Raw genomic sequence first — 18,083 nt, forward strand, 5'->3', positions numbered from 1 at the left:
TTTGTATCTGTAGGTTTCCTGTTCCTGAAGGGCGGATCCCCTCTCTCGTGGTGCTGTCATGGACTCCGAAAAATACCGTTAACCTGTGAGTAACTAAGACTTTCTAATCCACAGACTCAGGAACCTGCAGATCATGAATGTGGAGTCTGCGGGTTCTCTTATTCTCTTATCTACTGCACCAAGTGGTAAATTGTGTGACATGTGCTGACATAATTTATACCAAAACCAAGGATTCATCTGGTCAGTCTATTACATGTAGACTATTGTGAATACTACTGTAAGACATAGGGGGGAGCTGCGAAATTGTGCAGGAATTTCCACTATATCCAGGAGCGATATGCTTCTCCAGCCAATCACCTTCTTACAAGTAACATATTAGGCGACTCCATTCTCCATTTCTCGCCCAAACGTTGGTTCCTAGCCTGGTAGCACCATTTATGAATTACTCAGCATTCTGTCTCCTGTAATCAGCCCGGCCTGATTACCTGCTCAGTGTCACTTCTCCATCCCAGACTATATGTACAAGAATATAACTACTATAATACTGCCCCTATGTACAAGAATATAACTACTATAATACTGCCTCCTATGTACAAGAATATAACTACTATAATACTGCCCCTATGTACAAGAATATAACTACTATAATACTGCCCCTATGTACAAGAATATAACTACTATAATACTGCTCCTATGTACAAGAATATAACTACTATAATACTGCCCCTATGTACAATATAACTACTATAATACTGCCCCTATGTACAAGAATATAACTACTATAATACTGCCTCCTATGTACAAGAATATAACTACTATAATACTGCCCCTATGTACAAGAATATAACTACTATAATACTGCCCCTATGTACAAGAATATAACTACTATAATACTGCTCCTATGTACAAGAATATAACTACTATAATACTGCTCCTATGTACAAGAATATAACTACTATAATACTGCCCCTATATACAAGAATATAACTACTATAATACTGCCCCTATGTACAAGAATATAACTACTATAATACTGCTCCTATGTACAAGAATATAACTACTATAATACTGCCCCTATGTACATGAATATAACTACTATAATACTGCCCATATGTACAAGAATATAACTACTATAATACTGCTCCTATGTACAAGAATATAACTACTATAATACTGCCCATATGTACAAGAATATAACTACTATAATACTGCCCCTATGTATAAGAATATAACTACTATAATACTGCCCCTATGTACATGAATATAACTACTATAATACTGCTCCTATGTACAAGAATATAACTACTATAATTCCCCCTATGTACAAGAATATAACTACTATAATACTGCCCCTATGTATAAGAATATAACTACTATAATACTGCCCCTATGTACATGAATATAACTACTGTAATACTGCTCCTATGTACAAGAATATAACTACTATAATACTGCCCCTATGTATAAGAATATAACTACTATAATACTGCCCCCTATGTACAAGAATATAACTACTATAATACTGCTCCTATGTACAAGAATATAACTACTATAATACTGCCCCTATGTACAAGAATATAACTACTATAATACTGCTCCTATGTACAAGAATATAACTACTATAATACTGCCCCTATGTACAAGAATATAACTACTATAATACTGCCCCCTATGTACAAGAATATAACTACTATAATACTGCTCCTATGTACAAGAATATAAATACTATAATACTGCTCCTATGTACAAGAATATAAATACTATAATACTGCCTCCTATGTACAAGAATATACTTACTATAATACTGCCCCCTATGTACAAGAATATAACTATAATCTCACTCACAAAGAAGAAGACTTCGGGATATTTGTCCTCATTGATTGAGTGAATGAACATTGGGGATATTATTAATATTATTATATTCTATGTATTTTATTATTGTTCACCAATACTGTTAGTTACATATTCTGTATAATTTATTTGGTACTTATTTATCACTATCATTATTGTTAGGTAGTATTTTTTTGTCCCCATCATTTTGGGGATTGATTATTGGGGATATTATCGATATTATTTTCTGTATTTTAATTCACCAAATCTTTGTCACATTTTCTGCATAATTCATTTGGCACAAGTATCCAATTTTTTGTTTTTATTCCATACACCTTATCATTTTTTCAGTAATATTTTTATAAATGTTGCTCACATCTTGTTCATATCTTTTTCATTTGTTTTTTTGTCTGATTGGTACGCATGCCCAGGATTTTCCCTACTTGAGATCTCCTGACACGCTCACCAGGTGCGCTTGTGGTGTTCTGCTGCTTATGCAGCGGTATCCATTTGCTCCCTATGAGCGCTGAAGGAGGATCTCTGATTTACTGAGTCGGGATACATCAGCGCATGCGTCACTTACTTTCAGACTTCTGAATGGGGAGTCTTGTGGTCTGGCATTGCGCATGTGCTCAATCGGGATGACACCTGTTGCGCGATGTGGTTTATTGCCTATTGACCCTATATATATCAATTCCGGGGCTAGTGTGAGTTACGCCTCCTGAGGAAGCCAAGGCGCAACGCGCGTAGAGGCGGCAGGCAGTGGCAGCACATAGTCACTTCATGTAAGTGTTACGTTACTCTATTTCTTAATTGTTATCCGGTTCAACTTGCATTAATAGGTCTTTTTCTCTGCCTAGTAGAGAATACTTTGCTTTGGCCTTAGTTTGGTCATTTGTATGGGCTTATCTGCGCCAATATTTGCTGAGGTTATTATTTGCATTTTCTTTTCAATTTGCGCCCAGTTTTATTCACATTAATATGTGGTTTATTCTGCTGAGCAACTAACTGTTTGTTTATGTTGCTCTTCGTGAATATGCCGGCTCACATTGTGGCAATTACTTGTATTTATTTGTAACTTTTGCCACTTTATGTGAGCTCATATGTTTGGTGCAGCTTTTTGTAACCTATTTAATCTATTCTCCGTGTGGTGGTTACTGCTCACGGCGTCATGTACATTACACTATATTGGTCCTATTTTTTTCTCAGCTGAGAATTAATATTCTAGTGAATTTATTAAAATAAATTCTTTGGCAAAAGATATACTCTCTATTACCTCTACTATATAAAATATGGCAGATTCATGAATAAGGCACTCTAGATTATATTTACACTACATGGATGTGATTTATCATTAAGTACTTTGAGGGAGTAATGCCCTTTCCACTTGGATTCTTTTCTAGATATCATCTACCATTTATGTCTACCACTGCCTGTTTTAGCATTGTTGCTCTGCTGTTGTTTTTAATTATTATGCAATAAAATTTATATTTTTTTATGCTAAAACTCTTTTGGTCCCTAATTTTCACTTAATAGTTGAGATATGGCTCTTCGTTGATATATACTGTTTTCTGAGTTATGCTATTACTTATTTCCCATTAACAGGGGATTTTTTTTGGTACTTAATGTATATTTTCTGTTTTACCACAGTTTAATTCCCTATGATGGATTTCAAAGCCAGGGAAAAGGTCTGGCAGGATAAAGCATTGGATTTATTCAAACAGAGCTCAATTGCTAATTTTAATCATACCCAATATGATGATAAAGGATTAATGATGAAATATAAAAACTTGGTTAATAAAAAAACTAGGATTTGGTGGACTAAAACATCCCTAGATAATTATATTAAACAAAAAATCATTCCACGTGGCCTGCGGATACAACTCTATCCAACCTTTAGTCTGGATGATACTGAGTTAATATCTAAATGGGAAAGTGTTTCCTCAGCATGCTCTATGTCTTTTATGGAGATCATCAATATAAAAAATGCTTCTATTTTGGAAGAATTGGATATTGAGCTGAACAAATTACAAGAAGAGTTGGTAGCCAAATTGTCAAAAGAGGCCCTGGAAAAATTCTTTCAGGATCTCAATCATGATATGGAGAAATGGGAACAACAGATCAGTAAAAATAAAATGAAAAAATATCAACGTGATGTGATGGATTATGATCAGAAAAAAGTCTTTCGTTGGCAAAATAGAATTTCAGTAGAAGATCAGAAACAATCAGAGATAAGAAGTTCATCTGTGTCTTCGGTGTCTTCTATATCTAGTAATACCACTTCAACTCACGAAAGGGAATATTACACTCCCAGACGTATTAAAACAAGATATGGTGGTAGGGGCAGAGGAAGTGCAAGATATCAATCTAACTCTGGTACCAGGAGAAATGATAAACCTAAGGTAATTAATCTATCCTCGCATATTTTATCTAATGAACAGGTAGAATTGTTAGAAAAAGGTTTATCCTTTTCTCCATCTCAACAATTAGATTCCTTCACGGTCATAAAAGATGTTCACCTGTTCGCGAGAAAACTGATACTAAAGAGATTCCATGAGAAAAGTACTATGGGATTGTCACTCAATTCTGAGGAAGAGAAAGCTGCTCTGGAAATTTTAGAATCCTTAGCAGAGGAGAGCAACCCTATGGAAGCGGTGAGTTCTTTTCCCGTTTCCCTGTTTAATAAATCAAAAAAATTTCCTAACCTTAACACATGCTCGGCAGTTGAGACTTTTGTGAGATTGGTCACTCATGATATAGAGGAACTTAAGAAAAACTATCGCTTTAATCCAACTTTTATGAGTGATAAAAAAGCAATTATGGAAATGCAAGGTTGGAAAGATGTAATCTTTAAAAGAGCCGATAAAGGTGGCAATCTTGTTCTTTGGCCACGTGACCTTTATGAAAAACAGGCTCATAAATTATTATCGGACACTAATTGCTATAAAAAATTGACTTTCAGTCCTCTTCCTGCATATCATAAAGAACTAAATGATATTCTGTTAGAGGCACATGAGAAGGGTATTATCCCCAAATCACTTTTGGAGTTTGTTGAATCTTTAAAACCTAAACTGCCCACTTTATATTTAATTCCAAAAATACATAAGAACATTGAGGATCCGCCCGGCCGTCCTATCGTGTCCGGAAAGGAAGGACTTAGTGAACTGATATGTCAGATAGTAGATTACTATCTGAAGCCCTTGGTGACCACTCTACCCTCCCATATTCTTGATACAACTGCGGCTCTACGGAGGTTAGACCAGCTACATCTGGGAGATGATATGATCCTTGTCACGGCTGATGTGGAGGCGCTATACACCTCCATTCGCCATGACCAGGGACTTAGAGCTATCTCCTGGTTTTTGAGAAATAGTAATTTGGACCCCCTTTTGGCAGCCCTTATAATCACTCTGTTAGAATTTATTCTGACGCACAACTGTTTTTTATTTAAAGAACAAGTATTTTTGCAAAATCACGGTACAGCCATGGGGGCGGCTTGTGCTCCGGCTTATGCCAATTTATTTTTGGGTTTTTGGGAGAGGGAAATCTTTGTGTTCTCCTGTTACCAATATTGAAAAGGCCCACAATTGGATGAGATACATAGATGATGTGATGTTTGTATGGGAGGGCCCGTTAGATGAATTAAAAACATTCATGTCTGCATTGAATGATAACGATCTGAACATAAAACTCACTTATTCCTATGGGAAGAGAGTTAGTTTTTTGGACATCGATATTTCAGTCAATGATGATGGATCTGTATCGACTGATATATATAGAAAACCTACGGCCACTAATTCAATTCTACACGCTAAGTCCTCTCATCTAAAATCTACTATACGCTCAATTCCAGTGGGGCAGTTTTTGCGAGCAAAGAGGATTTGCTCTTCGGAAAAGACATACCAAAATCAAGCTGCAGATTTATATTCCAGATTTAGAGAAAGAGGATATGGTCATAGGCAAATTCGTAGAGCTTATAATAGAGTACAAGAAATCCCTAGGGATCAATTGCTATACAAGAGAAATTCCAAACCTAGGGATAATAATCAAGTTCGTCTAATTACCCCGTTTAATGATCAATGGGATAACTTTACTGGTATAATCAATAAACACTGGCATGTGTTACAAATAGATCCTATTTTGAAAAAGACATTGCCATCTAGACCTTGTATTACAGCCAAAAGATCTAAAAATCTTTCTGATCTACTTGTAAGGAGTCATCTAACCTCCAACGAAAAAGTACAAAAGGGTATTTTTGGTGAACTCCAAGGATTTTACCCTTGTCGAACTTGTAAAGCATGTTCTAATACACTTAAAATGAATACATTTCAAAATTCAGATCATTCCAAGACCTTTTCAATCAGAAAATGCCTTACCTGTTCATCTAAGGGTGTGATATATTATGCAAGTTGTTCTTGCAAAAAGATTTACATAGGAATGACTACAAGAGAGCTTAGAATTAGAATTCGCGAGCATGTTCGAGATATCGAAAAATCTAAGGAGGCTAAGGATCTGGACCAATTGAAGACACTACCGAGGCATTTTCGTGCATTTCATCATTCTCGTGCTGATGATCTTCGTGTTTTTGCAATTGATCAGGTATCGTTGGGTACGAGGGGTGGAAATTTATTTCAAACTCTTTCACAGGTAGAAAGCAGATGGATCTATAGGCTTAACACGATGATACCAGTGGGTTTAAATGAGAATAATGGTTTTGGATCCTTCTTATAATATAAATAAAATTTCTCATATTGTGTATATATGGTTTTTATTTTTTGCTTCGGTTTTTAATATTTTTTATTCTTATTATTTTTAGTTTCCATTCCATTCGATTTACCTCATTCAGTCTGCTCTTGGTTGTGGATCTTGTTTATTACACAGAAAATGAAGCATATCTCACTCACAAAGAAGAAGACTTCGGGATATTTGTCCTCATTGATTGAGTGAATGAACATTGGGGATATTATTAATATTATTATATTCTATGTATTTTATTATTGTTCACCAATACTGTTAGTTACATATTCTGTATAATTTATTTGGTACTTATTTATCACTATCATTATTGTTAGGTAGTATTTTTTTGTCCCCATCATTTTGGGGATTGATTATTGGGGATATTATCGATATTATTTTCTGTATTTTAATTCACCAAATCTTTGTCACATTTTCTGCATAATTCATTTGGCACAAGTATCCAATTTTTTGTTTTTATTCCATACACCTTATCATTTTTTCAGTAATATTTTTATAAATGTTGCTCACATCTTGTTCATATCTTTTTCATTTGTTTTTTTGTCTGATTGGTACGCATGCCCAGGATTTTCCCTACTTGAGATCTCCTGACACGCTCACCAGGTGCGCTTGTGGTGTTCTGCTGCTTATGCAGCGGTATCCATTTGCTCCCTATGAGCGCTGAAGGAGGATCTCTGATTTACTGAGTCGGGATACATCAGCGCATGCGTCACTTACTTTCAGACTTCTGAATGGGGAGTCTTGTGGTCTGGCATTGCGCATGTGCTCAATCGGGATGACACCTGTTGCGCGATGTGGTTTATTGCCTATTGACCCTATATATATCAATTCCGGGGCTAGTGTGAGTTACGCCTCCTGAGGAAGCCAAGGCGCAACGCGCGTAGAGGCGGCAGGCAGTGGCAGCACATAGTCACTTCATGTAAGTGTTACGTTACTCTATTTCTTAATTGTTATCCGGTTCAACTTGCATTAATAGGTCTTTTTCTCTGCCTAGTAGAGAATACTTTGCTTTGGCCTTAGTTTGGTCATTTGTATGGGCTTATCTGCGCCAATATTTGCTGAGGTTATTATTTGCATTTTCTTTTCAATTTGCGCCCAGTTTTATTCACATTAATATGTGGTTTATTCTGCTGAGCAACTAACTGTTTGTTTATGTTGCTCTTCGTGAATATGCCGGCTCACATTGTGGCAATTACTTGTATTTATTTGTAACTTTTGCCACTTTATGTGAGCTCATATGTTTGGTGCAGCTTTTTGTAACCTATTTAATCTATTCTCCGTGTGGTGGTTACTGCTCACGGCGTCATGTACATTACACTATATTGGTCCTATTTTTTTCTCAGCTGAGAATTAATATTCTAGTGAATTTATTAAAATAAATTCTTTGGCAAAAGATATACTCTCTATTACCTCTACTATATAAAATATGGCAGATTCATGAATAAGGCACTCTAGATTATATTTACACTACATGGATGTGATTTATCATTAAGTACTTTGAGGGAGTAATGCCCTTTCCACTTGGATTCTTTTCTAGATATCATCTACCATTTATGTCTACCACTGCCTGTTTTAGCATTGTTGCTCTGCTGTTGTTTTTAATTATTATGCAATAAAATTTATATTTTTTTATGCTAAAACTCTTTTGGTCCCTAATTTTCACTTAATAGTTGAGATATGGCTCTTCGTTGATATATACTGTTTTCTGAGTTATGCTATTACTTATTTCCCATTAACAGGGGATTTTTTTTGGTACTTAAAGAATATAACTACTATAATACTGCTCCTATGTACAAGAATATAACTACTATAATACTGCTCCTATGTACAAGAATATAACTACTATAATACTGCTCCTATGTACAAGAATATAACTACTATAATACTGCTCCTATGTACAAGAATATAACTACTATAATACTGCTCCTATGTACAAGAATATAACTACTATAATACTGCTCCTATGTACAAGAATATAACTACTATAATACTGCCCCTATGTATAAGAATATAACTACTATAATACTGCCCCTATGTACAAGAATATAACTACTATAATACTGCTCCTATGTACAAGAATATAACTACTATAATACTGCCCCTATGTACAAGAATATAACTACTATAATACTGCTCCTATGTACAAGAATATAACTACTATAATACTGCTCCTATGTACAAGAATATAACTACTATAATACTGCTCCTATGTACAAGAATATAACTACTATAATACTGCTCCTATGTACAAGAATATAACTACTATAATACTGCCCCTATGTACAAGAATATAACTACTATAATACTGCTCCTATGTACAAGAATATAACTACTATAATACTGCCCCTATGTATAAGAATATAACTACTATAATACTGCCCCTATGTATAAGAATATAACTACTATAATACTGCTCCTATGTACAAGAATATAACTACTATAATACTGCCCCTATGTATAAGAATATAACTACTATAATACTGCTTCTATGTACAAGAATATAACTACTATAATACTGCTCCTATGTACAAGAATATAAATACTATAATACTGCTCCTATGTACAAGAATATAACTACTATAATACTGCCCCTATGTACAAGAATATAACTACTATAATACTGCTCCTATGTACAAGAATATAACTACTATAATACTGCCCCTATGTATAAGAATATAACTACTATAATACTGCCCCCTATGTACAAGAATATAACTACTATAATACTGCCCCTATGTACAAGAATATAACTACTATAATACTGCTCCTGTGTACAAGAATATAACTACTATAATACTGCCCCTATGTATAAGAATATAACTACTATAATACTGCCCCCTATGTACAAGAATATAACTACTATAATACTGCCCCCTATGTACAAGAATATAACTACTATAATACTGCCCCTATGTACAAGAATATAACTACTATAATACTGCTCCTATGTACAAGAATATAACTACTATAATACTGCCCCTATGTATAAGAATATAACTACTATAATACTGCCCCCTATGTATAAGAATATAACTACTATAATACTGCCCCTATGTACAAGAATATAACTACTATAATACTGCTCCTATGTACAAGAATATAACTACTATAATACTGCCCCCTATGTACAGGAATATAACTACTATAATACTGCCCCTATGTATAAGAATTTAACTACTATAATACTGCCCCCTATGTACAAGAATATAACTACTATAATACTGCTCCTATGTACAAGAATATAACTACTATAATACTGCCCCCTATGTACAAGAATATAACTACTATAATACTGCTCCTATGTACAAGAATATAACTACTATAATACTGCCCCCTATGTACAAGAATATAACTACTATAATACTGCTCCTATGTACAAGAATATAACTACTATAATACTGCCACCTATGTACAAGAATATAACTACTATAATACTGCTCCTATGTACAAGAATATAACTACTATAATACTGTCCCCTATGTACAAGAATATAACTACTATAATACTGCTCCTATGTACAAGAATTTAGTAAAACAACAATGAGTCCTCTATCGTCCGACCCTTCGCACCACACGTCTGGTTGGTGATGATGAGCTCACCCGCCACCTCAATCAGCCGATAATACAAGATCTTGGCCAGAATTTTATAATCCGTGTTCAGCAGAGACAATGGACGCCAGTTCTTTATATCTTTTAGATTTCCTTTTTTTGCCAAAAGGACCAGAACAGATTTATACTGGGACGGTAGAAGCTTCCCTCCAGAGAGGCAATCATTATAGACCTGCACCAGGTCTGGAGCTAATAAGTCTCTGAACGCTCTATAAAACTCGCTGGTCAGGCCGTCCAGCCCCGGGCTCTTGTTGGCCTTTAAGGAGTCAATGCTCTTCTTCACCTCCTCCTCAGTTATGGGAGCGGCCATACTATCTGCCTGTGTGGGGTCTAATGTTGGTAGGGACACCCCCTTCAGGTAGACATTAATGGCTTCCTTATCAATATGAGCCCCTTTATAGAGATCTCTATAATAATCAGCAATGATCTTGTGGACTTTCTCCGGCTCTGACTGCTCCACCCCATTCTCATCCAACAAACCAGTGATTAGCTTCTTACTGACCCTGTTTTTACAGGCAATGAAAGGATCTGGGTTATGAACGCCCCAATTATCAAACTGTCCCTCTGCCTTGAGAGACTTGAGGCGATCATACTGCAGCTCCCTCATTTGCTGCTTTATGTGGCTGATGCTCCGTCCATCCACCTCCTCACCACCATTCATCCTGCTATATAGCCGGCTCAGTTGCAGTCTCAGGGCAGAGTATCTCATATAATCCATATTACTATGTCTCCTGGCTGCTCGTATAATACACTGCTTGATGTCACTTTTCATGGTCTCCCACCACTCAGCTGTGTCGTCACACATACATTGGGTGGTCCTACGATCGTTATAGAAGGTGGTGAAGGCCTCTCTGAACCGTGGATCTTGGATCACGGAGCTATTCACCTTCCAGTACCCCTTTCCACAGACCACAGCTTGACCCAGATCCAGCGTCACGCTCACCATGCAATGGTCAGAGAACTCCAGAGGGCTGATCCTGTACTGAGAGCATCTCGCCTCTCTCTTTATATACACCCGGTCTATTCTGCTGGCATTACCACCCTTATGGTATGTGTATGTCTTACTGGTATGGTGGGAACCATAGGGGTCTACTAGATGGGCCTGTTGGACTATATTATTAAGAAACGTCTCATCACATCTCAGTTTCTTGTGACTACTGGATCTATCCACATTACAAGACACATTATTAAAATCCCCACACAATATAAACACTTTAGAGGTAAAGCAATACGGCTTCATATGGTCAAACAGTTCCCTCTGCTCTTTTCTTGTCTGCGGAGCATAAATGTTTATTGCTCTATAATGGATGGAGTCCAGTACAAAGTCCAGCATCAGACAGCGGCCCGGACAGATCTCCAGGACTCTGTCCACCTGGACATCCATGGTATTAAAGAGGATTCCCACACCGTCATTCCTCTCCAGCCCGAAGGACCAGAATGATGGACCTAGTCTCCAGTCTCTCTTGGCTGCATACACATGGGCATTACATTTCAGATACGTCTCCTGTAAGAAGAAGACGTCAGATCTCTCATCAGACAATCGCTGGTAGATCGCCTGCCGCCGGCTACCAGTCCTCACACTGTTCACATTAATAGAGCTTAGTCTCAGCCGCATCCTGATCACTTAGACTTTCTGGTCTTCTTTCTCCTTCCACTGCTGTCACCTGCAGTGCCCCATCTCTTTGTGGACACGGGAGGGTCAGGATCCACCTCATCAGAGACATTTTCTATGATGTATGAAGAACCTTGCTCCATTTGTGCCTCTTCTTCGTCTTCTTCTCCCAGTACATTGTAACGTCCTGGACTTATCACCAGCACTGGAGGCTCAGAGGTTTTCTGGACTGTTGTGATTTTCCTGGAGGAATCCACAAAGGCTTTTTTCCTTTTTATGGTCACAAAACCTTCGTCATCCACACTGGACACTGCGGACAATTTATCTGCTTCTACAGATGTACTGGGCTGAAGCTTGGATGGTTTGGTGACAGGTTTTCTAGACACCTTAGTGACTAGTATTTTAGGTCTTAGTTTAGTGACTGAACATTGCTTAGATCTCACTTTACTGGCTGATGGTGGCTTAGCTCTGGCTGGTGGTACTTTAGGTGTTTCTTCAGTGGCTGGTGGTCCTAATAGTGCAGCATCCATCGATATTATATCAGACTCTGGAGCAGGCTCGCTGTTACTGTGACTTATCACCTCATCAGTGCCGGCTTCTTGGACAACATCTGCACCTCTTGTGGTTTCTTTTCCCATAATTTCCAAGGAGGTCAGGCCATTATATTTATTATGCTCTGCATGAGGGCAATCACGAAATATATGCTTGGGTCCTGAGCACAGATTACAGATGACGGTTCCTGTGCATTTGTCCTTTGCATGCCCGAACTGTCCACACAATGAGCACGTGATACGAGAGCAGTTCATGGCGAGGTGCCTGCCCCCACATCTATGGCACAGACGTGGCTGACCGGGGTAATAGCATATCCCCCTCTCTGAGCCCAGGTAGAAGGAGTGCGGCAGATGTCTGGTTACACCCTTACTACATTCTCCTGTAGTAGCTGGATTTTCACAGAATATCCTCCATTCCATATTTGCTCCTCATCATAGATCTTCTGGGGATGACTTCTCACCATGCACTGCCGGCTCAACCAGTGCTGCAGATCCGCCAGAGCCACCACCTCAGACTGGAACAGGACAGTGGCCGTTATTTCCTGCGGCTTAGACAGCTGGATACAATGGAGGTGATCCCAGATCTCATCATCTCTAGTGTCATTATAGATGTTCCAGAACAGATCCAGATCACACTGAAGCGTAAAAGCTGATGTCATAGATCCTGCTGGATGGAACATGGATCAATGCGTAGACCTCAGTTGCCTTAAACCTCATAAAGTCTTTCAGAAGAACTTTTCCAATATAAATTCTGGATGGGATGTTCTCCTCTGGTCCCGTGTACTTTATCCTGACTGCATTCCTCCTCTGAGGTGGAGGGTTCACTAGTCTTGTTACATTGGAGAACAGTCTCTTGAACTGATGTTGGTCAGCAGGAGGATCAGTGCTGGAGCTCTCCCCAGCCGCAGGTGGAGCAGTGCCGGAGCTCTCCCCAGCCGCAGGTGGAGCAGTGCCGGAGCTCTCCCCAGCCGCAGGTGGAGCAGTGCTGGAGCTCTCCCCAGCCGCAGGTGGAGCAGTGCTGGAGCTCTCCCCAGCCGCAGGTGGAGCAGTGCTGGAGCTCTCCCCAGCCGCAGGTGGAGCAGTGCCGGAGCTCTCCCCAGCCGCAGGTGGAGCAGTGCTGGAGCTCTCCCCAGCCGCAGGTGGAGCAGTGCTGGAGCTCTCCCCAGCCGCAGGTGGAGCAGTGCCGGAGCTCTCCCCAGCTGCAGCAGGATCAGTGCCGGAGCTCTCCCCAGCCGCAGCAGGATCAGCGCCGGAGCTCTCCCCAGCCGCAGGAGGATCAGCGCCGGAGCTCTCCCCAGCCACAGGTGGAGCAGTGCCGGAGCTCTCCCCAGCCACAGGTGGAGCAGTGCCGGAGCTCTCCCCAGCCGCAGGTGGAGCAGTGCTGGAGCTCTCCCCAGCCGCAGGTGGAGCAGTGCTGGAGCTCTCCCCAGCTGCAGCAGGATCAGTGCCGGAGCTCTCCCCAGCCACAGGAGGATCAGCGCCGGAGCTCTCCCCAGCCACAGGTGGAGCAGCGCCGGAGCTCTCCCCAGCCGCAGGAGGATCAGTGCCGGAGCTCTCTGTGATGTACAATGTCTGTGAGGTATGGGGTTTTGTCTACAAAATATGATGTTTTCTGTTGTAACTTTCCAGAAAGATCCGGCACATATGACAATCCAGGCTGCTAGCTCTGCAGCTTCACCCCTCCTCCCTTCACACACACACAGAGCAGTGCCACCCCCCCTCCTCTACAGCCTGTGTTCGCACTAGTAATAGGAGACCCCCTGCTGTTACAACCATTTGTTTCCTCTCCACAGCTGAGAGAAAAAAGTGCGGGATGGTTCTTTGTTTGAAACAAAGAGGTTTGAATAAAACTATAAGAGCCTGCCCTGCGAAAACCGTACCAAGCAGAAATATAAAAATCATATTTCTGCGATCCGAGCAGACCCAGCTTCGCTGTGGTGCCTGTTGCAAAACTCTCGGATGTCCAGAACCTGAGATATGATTTGCGCCCAAATGGACGGTCATATCGCATAGATGTTTGATGTTTTCTTGATGGGCTCATTACGCTGGGAAACATGATACCACTGATGAGTCCATACCAGCTTCTCCCATAAAGTTATAGCTAATCTAAGTTTTGTAGCCAAAACATAACTTGGATAAGAGAGGTGGGATCAACCCAGAATGCACCTCTCTGTGATGTCACATAGGAAAGTCTATAAGGCATTTCCTGGGCAAACCAGCTCAGAACAGCTGCAGAATCCGTGCTGACAAGAACTCCAGATGAGTGGAGACGTGTGGCTCCTCCCCCCTTAAAGCCGCATGGTCTGCCTAAGGAACAATATGGAACTGTGAGTGTAATCTCTTTGTTTTCTCCACTTTTATTTTATACCTGTACTGTACATATTTTATGTCTCAATTTTATAGCAACTTTTATCTGTAATCACTGTCCTCTTTCGGAAAATAAATGAAATAATTATTTAGATCTGTCTCCATGCTCTAAGAATCGAACTATACGCCTTTGATAGATAATCGCTACTAATTCAAGGGGTTTGCCACGGACCCTCTTAATTTAACACTGTGAATTAAGTAACCGTGACTGGTGGCAGCGCGTTGTGTACGGCTATTACGGCTTGCTGGCAGTACAGAAGGGTCTTATATTGCTGAATAAGGGTCTGCAGCCACAGCATTGATAATTCCCTTACTGCAGAAGCCTAATTGCCGGTTCACAACAGGCAGCCCGTCCGGCGACCAATTATCCTAGGTGCAGTTCCCTGACTGACCTGAGGGTAAGGGGGGCGCCGGAGAGCTGTGAGTTCCAAAGTGGAACTGGGAAAGTGGGATATACATAAATCCCCGCAGTACTTGGAAGATTGATAGCAGTGGTGGGGCATCCAAATTAAACTCCCCCTGCGGCAAATTGTAGAGCGAGATTAGCTTGCTGGATATTTTTGGTCACATGGTGCCAGTGTTGGGATAACTAAGATAAGCCCCACTGCGCCTGTGATAGCCGTGTGCCGGCATTGTGTCACGTCCCTCCGTCCGCTGATACACCCGTGTCAGTGGTGGGACTGTGACATAGTGGTGACACAGGGTCCGCTGTCCGTCGCGTTTTGGTGGCAGCGGGACCCCCGTTAGTGTCGCCCGTAAGTAGACGAACGGCGGTGGGCTGTTCGTCACATATTGGTGGCAGAGCGGTGGGATAATCCTAGAGCATTAGTGATTTGGTTTGAGCAATCATTCCTCTCACTAAAAACCTGCACGGTTCCTGCGGGAATCCTGCATCATAGGTTTTGGAGAACAGACTCAGTGGTTACTAGTTCTGAGACATTTGTGTGTACATACAAGTATTCCCTCCCATTTCTTCGTTTTTCTTTTTCTATCTTTTATTTGGCAACCATGGCGGCAAAAGGAGAACCTTGGTACAACCGGCAGACAAAGGAAGTTCTTGCTGGGTTATGCACGTACCAAGGCCTTGACGCCACGAACAAAAACAGAGCTCAAATGATCGCGGCTCTAGTGCAGCTGGACAACGACCAGAATCCAGCGAGCGCAGAAGTTGGCCCAAGTGGCAATGGGGCTGCAGCAGAGGCTCCACTCCTGAGCGCTGGCCCCACATTCAACCAGAACGGGGTGGACCCCTATCTGCAAATGGCCTTGGACGCACTCCCCGCCGAAGACAGTGATGGGCGGGTGAGGCTGATCCAGCAATATCGGCAGGAGGCCCAAGCCGAGCGTCAAGCCCAGGCTGAGAGAGCTGAGCGCCGAGCGGAGGCTGAGAGAGCAGAGCAGCGAGCCGAGAGGGAGGCGCAGAGGGCCCATGAACTGGAGGTACTCCAGCGGGGTGGGAATGCCCCCACAGCCCGAAGCAGTGAGCCCAGCAGCGTCCAGACTCCTAAACCCCGGCCAGAGCATTTTCCCGTGATGGAAAAGGATGGGGACTTGGACACATTTCTGCGAGCCTTTGAGAAAGCCTGCAGACAGTACCAGCTGCCTAGAGACCAATGGGCAAGGTACTTGACCCCAGGGCTAAAAGGCAAAGCCCTGGAGGCATTTGCTTCTCTTCCGCCAGAAGCCGATGACGACTATGACGCCATAAAGCAGGCGCTGATCGCCAAATACCGGCTGACACCTGAGGTATACCGAAAGAAGTTCCGACACCTCCAACGTGGCCCACACGATAGCTACAGTGATGTGGTGCAAGGACTCAGGACCCACTTTGACCAGTGGATCCATGGACTGTCCGTTGAAACCTTTGAGCAGCTACGGGACCTGATGATCAAAGACCAGTTCCTGCATCTCTGCCCAGCTGAGGTCCGACAGTTCATCCTGGACCGCGAACCAACGAACGCGGACAAAGCGGCGCAGATCGCCGACAACCACGAGGCCAACCGGAAGCCCGAGACGCGGAGGCCAGTCGCCACCAGCTGGAAAGGGGGTAAGCCAGCAACCAACCCCAATGCCCCAGCTAGCCGTCCCTCCGGAGGCCCTGTCCCTGTTGCCAACAACAGGCCGGCTACTGACAGTCGCCTGTGTCACCACTGCAAGCGGCCTGGTCACTTCTCTTACACCTGTCCGGATAGGCCGAAGAACCCCCCAGCCAAGGCCCCCGGGCCCAACGCCTCTGTTCTTTTGGTGGGAGGTGTGGTTGGGAGGGCTGACGACAACGTTCAACCTGTTCAGGTGGGGGCCCGTCTTGCTACAGGCCTCAAGGACACCGGGGCTGAACGAACCCTCATCCGTCCTGGACTGGCGGCCCCTGAAGAGTTTGTTGAGGGGAAAACCCTGACTGTCACCGGGATTGGAGGCACCCGTTGTCCCTTGCCAGTGGCACGAGTTTTTCTTGATTGGGGTGCCGGGAGCGGGTTGAGGGAGGTGGGAGTGTCTGAAAATTTGCCCACTGATGTTTTATTGGGGACTGACTTGGGGAGGATGGTTGCATACTATGTCCCTGACACCCTTCCCCAAACTGATAATAAGGGTAACGTTAACCCTGATGATGTTGATGATGGGAAACTGAATGTGTTACCTGCTAATGCCTTGATGAGTAATGATGCAACTAACAACCATTCTTTCCCCAGGTACGATGCTGATGCTGATGTGAATGTACCAAAGCAAACTGATAACCATTCTTCTCCTAGGAAGGATGATGATGATGTTGATGTATCTGTGCCGACTGAACCCGTTAACCCTTTCTTTGAAGCGGTAGATGTGTCCACAGGTACCGAAGTGCTCAGCCCCGTCACTCTGCGGAGTGAGACGGCTGAGGAACCCCTGGCAGGAGTAAGCAACGGTGCTCAAGGAAATGGGGAGGTGCATGGGGACCATGAGGAAGGTAATGCCATGCAGCTGACCAGTGCCACCGAGGAAGGTAACTGGCCCATAAGTAGCACTGCTCCTGAAGTGTTGGGGGTGGATGGGGAGGTAGAGCCCAGGGCAGCACCAGCTGGTGGGTCTGCAGAAATCCCCAGGGAGACAGCATACATAGCAGCTGTCACACGCAGTCAGAGTGCCCAGATCGCAGGTAACGCACTGTCTTCTGGACCCTCTGCTGCTACAGGAGAGACTGAACCAGAGGTGAACCCAGAGCCGGTTCCAGAGGGTCCCAGTGAAGAGGGGACCCTGACGTCACTTCTGGCAGCCTCCAGCATGGAGTTCCAGGCTGCTCTGCACTCAGATGCCAGCCTGGAGAAATTGAGAGGTCTCGCCGAGACGCCCACCTCCAAGTCTGATAAGGAGAGGGTGTTCTGG

At 42.2% G+C, this 18,083-nt stretch overlaps 1 protein-coding gene and 1 long non-coding RNA gene across 6 annotated transcripts in view; one reads left to right on the forward strand and one right to left on the reverse strand.

Moving 5' to 3' along the window:
* The window catches only part of FAM219A (family with sequence similarity 219 member A), a 203,235-nt gene that overhangs the window by 65,119 nt on the left and 120,033 nt on the right, over positions 1-18,083 (reverse strand). The window lies entirely within an intron of this gene.
* On the forward strand, positions 4,142-6,854 carry LOC141060440 (uncharacterized). The gene is made up of 3 exons (XR_012222704.1): positions 4,142-4,232; positions 4,321-4,484; positions 6,647-6,854. It is a non-coding gene; the product is annotated as an uncharacterized lncRNA (long non-coding RNA).

The sequence above is a fragment of the Dendrobates tinctorius genome, unplaced genomic scaffold (assembly GCF_039654945.1).
Source record: "Dendrobates tinctorius isolate UK_male_01 unplaced genomic scaffold, ASM3965494v1 ptg000237l, whole genome shotgun sequence".
NCBI classification, from domain to species: Eukaryota; Metazoa; Chordata; class Amphibia; order Anura; family Dendrobatidae; genus Dendrobates; species Dendrobates tinctorius.